This window comes from Sinocyclocheilus anshuiensis, unplaced genomic scaffold, assembly GCF_001515605.1.
Source record: "Sinocyclocheilus anshuiensis isolate Anshui unplaced genomic scaffold, SAMN03320099.WGS_v1.1 scaffold332, whole genome shotgun sequence".
NCBI lineage: Eukaryota > Metazoa > Chordata > Actinopteri > Cypriniformes > Cyprinidae > Sinocyclocheilus > Sinocyclocheilus anshuiensis.
In genome coordinates this window covers 485,055-489,064 of record NW_015554181.1, presented here as the reverse complement: position 1 = coordinate 489,064, position 4,010 = coordinate 485,055, and the positions used below count along the sequence as shown (strand labels likewise).

Sequence of the window (4,010 nt, the reverse complement as noted above, 5' to 3'; positions counted from 1 at the left end):
ACCTGGTATTTATCACGTTATGGGGACCAAATGTCCCCACAAGGATAGTAATACTAGTAAATTTTGACCTTGTGGGGACATTTTTGAGGTCCCCATGACTTATAAATCTTATAAATCATACAGAATGACTTTTTTTGAGAAAGTAAAAATGCACAAAGTTTCCTGTGATTAGGGGTAGTTAGGTGTAGGGTTGGTGTTGGGCAATATCACATACAGTTTGTACAGTATAAAAACCATTACGCCTATGGAATGTCCCAACAATTTGTGAAAATATTCAGATGTAATCATTCCCCATTCTTTGTAATCATTAACATTTTCATAAGTAACTGTAACAGATTACAGTTACATTTATTTTGGGTTACATTTTATTTTAAGGTGTCATTGTTACAGTGTAATTATACATTTAGGTATTGAGTATATTAATTAACTACATGTGCTGCTTACTATATGTTAGATTTTAGATTTTTATCCTCTGCTTGTAGGAAAAGTCAATTTTAATGAACTTTATTTCACCATGTTTATCACCACTCACCACCTGTTTTTGGTGGTTGTCAGCGTACTACTGTCACATTCCCTGTTTGTGGTTCCTGTGGCTGTGTACATGGACTGTTTAGTTCCATGTCTTCATTATTGTTGCTTTGTTCACCTCATGTTTCCCTGCTGCTCTGTTCCCTTGTTTGTTGCCATGGACACTCATTGGACCACACCCATTTCCTTGTTAGTTTCCATGGTAACTCATTAGTTCAATGGTTCAACACAGCTTATATAGCCCTTGTGTTTCTCTTGTGCTTTGATAGTTATTTGATGGTATGGTTGTTTTGTTACTCATGCTCTCAGTAGTGATGTGCAAACGAAGCCTCATGAAGCACTGCTGCTTTCCTCTGACTGTTCGGGAAAAGATTCTAAGCTTAGATTGTGTCGAAAACAGCGACATCTGGTGGTTAGTAGTGATGGCGAGATGAAGCCTTATGAAGCATTGAAGCTTTTCATTCAAGTGGTTCACAAAAGGGTTCATTTCTCGAGGCTTCATTTGCTCACACTACCACCTGGTGGCAAAAGAGTGTAAAACAAGCAGATACATTACATATGACCTGATGTGATCTATGATTACACTATTTTGCGCTAAGGGGCAACCTTCTGGTCTGTCTCGTGAAACCAACACGGAAGTGACTAAAACTGTAATTCATCAACTGGCCGCTAGAGGCTGGCTCCAAAATGGAATCAGTCCCATAGACTCCCCATGTTAAAATGCCCAACTTTACAGCAGAAAAAAAATTGTTTACAGCCAGGTACAAAAAGTGGTTTTGGTCTATATAGTTAATTTTGCCCTTCATGACAACTGTGAAGGGGGTGATTTTTTTTTTATAACTCATCCGTTTAAATGATATTAAGCCTTCAAATTTTGCATAATTAAGGGCGTGGCCACTTGAGTGACAGATGGATTGCCGCTGCTGTCACCGCCGTCGAGCTAGGTGGGCGTGGTTTCAGCAACCAGCTCCCGCCTCTTTACCCATTTTCGATTATCCGGGAGTGACGCGTGGTGACGCACTGCCAAGATGGCGACGGCCCGCTCCGCCCACTTTGAGCTTCAAAAACGGTCTTCAGAAACCTACGGGTGACGTCACGGACACTACATCCACGTTTTTATAGTCCATGGTTTTGCGCCATTTAAGGCTTAGAAATAACGGTGAAGAAAAAAAATCTATTTCCACATCGACTAATATATTCATATGAATATAATGTGTATTTCATAATGATTGTATAACATAATATTCAAGTTTATTTATTTGTATAGCGCTTTTCACGATACAAATCGTTGCAAAGCAACTTTACAGCAAATTAAGTTTCTACAATATTTAGAAACATAACTGTGTAATAAACGTATTGGTTTGAAATTAATGGGGCTATAGTGTGTAAATCAAGTCTTTGCTCATAATAGGCAGGAGTACAGTCACCATGGGATTTGTCAGGTTTTTGACCTAAAAAATTAAATAAGCCCACAGCTAATTATAGTCATGTTTATTTAAACAGCCAAAGCCATGCAACAAAATTTGGAAAAAAAAACAAAAATTGTCACACAACTAAAAAAAAAACAAGCAGACCCTGAATTTCTTGGCACCTTAACCAAATGTGTTTGAACTGTTGCTGTGGCTCAGTTCGTCTTGAAAAGCACAATATGTTTATTGCCAACATCAAAGGAGATATAACAGCTGTCATTGTGTGTCACATGGCTACTGCAGTTCCTCACAATGCAATGCCAGTTGGGCTGATGCCTTCTGTCAAATTCCTGTAAAAAACACACAGTATTAGGTTCCACTGAACTCACTTCACCAAAACACTCATTCTGCACCACTAAGCTCCTGAAGAAAGAAATGACTATAATATCAACCTTCTTGATGTAGGTAGCAATGTCCAAGCCATCTTCATACATATTCACAGCCAGAAGAGCACATTGTAGAACCTTCCGCTGCATCTCATCACTCATGTCTGCTATTTTAATCTTAATTGATGTTTTCGCCATGGTTGATCTGCAATTGTAAGCACAGATTTTGTGAAATATTATTTCAGTTTAAAATAGCTGTTTTCTATGCGAATATATGTTGAAATGTAATTTATTTCTGTGATGTGCGGCTGAATTTTCAGCATCATTCCTCCAGTCTTCAGTGTCACATGATCTTCAGAAATCATTCTAATATGCTGATTTGCTGCTCAGCAAACATTTCTGATTATTATCAACGTTGAAAACAGCTGTGCTGCCAAATAAATAAATAAATAAATGTTTTGCTGCCAAATTATTTTTCAGGATTCTATAATAAATAGAAAGTACAAAAGAACAACATTTATTTCAAATAGAAATCTAACATAATGACTTTACTGTCACTTTTGATCAATTTAATGTGTCCCTGCTGAATAAAAGTAGTAATTTCTTAAGTAATAGTTAGTATTAAGTAATATTCATTATTAAGTACTGACTACAAACTTTTGAATAGAAGGATATATCAAAGAAATTTCCTACATTGGCTTACCTTATTTAGTGATGAATTCACTCACAGTGTCTGTGATGCTCCGGCTGTGTTCGATCAAAACTACAGGTGCATCTCAATAAATTAGAATGTCGTGGAAAAGTTCATTTATTTCAGTAATTCAACTCAAATTGTGAGTGAACTCGTGTATTAAATAAATTCAATGCAGAAACCTGGGCTTCCATACCACCTCAGCAGTGCCACAAACTGATCACCTCCATGCCACGCCGAATTGAGGCAGTAATTAAAGCAAAAGGAGCCCCTACCAAGTATTGAGTACATGTACAGTAAATGAACATACTTTCCAGAAGGCCAACAATTCACTAAAAATGTTTTTTTTATTGGTCTTATGAAGTATTCTAATTTGCTGAGATAGTGAATTGGTGGGTTTTTGTTAAATGTGAGCCAAAATCATCACAATTAAAAGAACCAAAGACTTAAACTACTTCAGTCTGTGTGCATTGAATTTATTTAATACACGAGTTTCACAATTTGAGTTGAATTACTGAAATAAATGAACTTTTCCACAACATTCTAATTTATTGAGATGCACTTGTAATGTAGGCTAAATGCGTAAGTGACTCCACCTGTTCTTCCACAAACCAACCTCCCTCTCACCTGTCATTCCTTCATCTGAAATACCCTGCAGCATCTACACTGAAACACATCATTTCTGCATCCTTGACTGTTCCTAAACATACACAAACAAAACAGGACATTGATTAAGAACAGTGGCTCGTAGTATTTATTGCATGAATAAATGACACAACCTGAGGTAATACCACTGATCTATATATAATATCTATATATATAATATGTTCTCTATTATAGATCAGTGGGTAATACTGTCTGTGACGAGTGGGGCGGGGCAGAGAGCCGTGATCACCTGCGCGACACACCTGTCTCGAGTCCCACGGAGGAGCTCCAGAAGGATAAAAGGAGGAGTGACGACAGTGCAAGACGAGAGAAGACTGTATGGGTGGTTTC

At 37.4% G+C, this 4,010-nt stretch overlaps 1 long non-coding RNA gene across 2 annotated transcripts; it reads right to left on the bottom strand.

The window, feature by feature from the left end:
* Positions 1 to 1,942: 1,942 nt before the first annotated feature.
* On the bottom strand, positions 1,943 to 3,089 carry LOC107670997 (uncharacterized). 2 transcript variants are annotated; one of them, XR_001632147.1, is made up of 4 exons: positions 3,027 to 3,089; positions 2,390 to 2,528; positions 2,120 to 2,287; positions 1,943 to 1,979 (listed from the first exon to the last, which is right to left on the bottom strand). It is a non-coding gene; the product is annotated as an uncharacterized LOC107670997 (long non-coding RNA). The 2 variants fall into 2 exon arrangements; XR_001632146.1 differs by lacking the exon at positions 1,943 to 1,979 and having other exon boundaries at positions 2,053 to 2,287.
* Between the last annotated feature and the right edge of the window lie 921 nt (positions 3,090 to 4,010).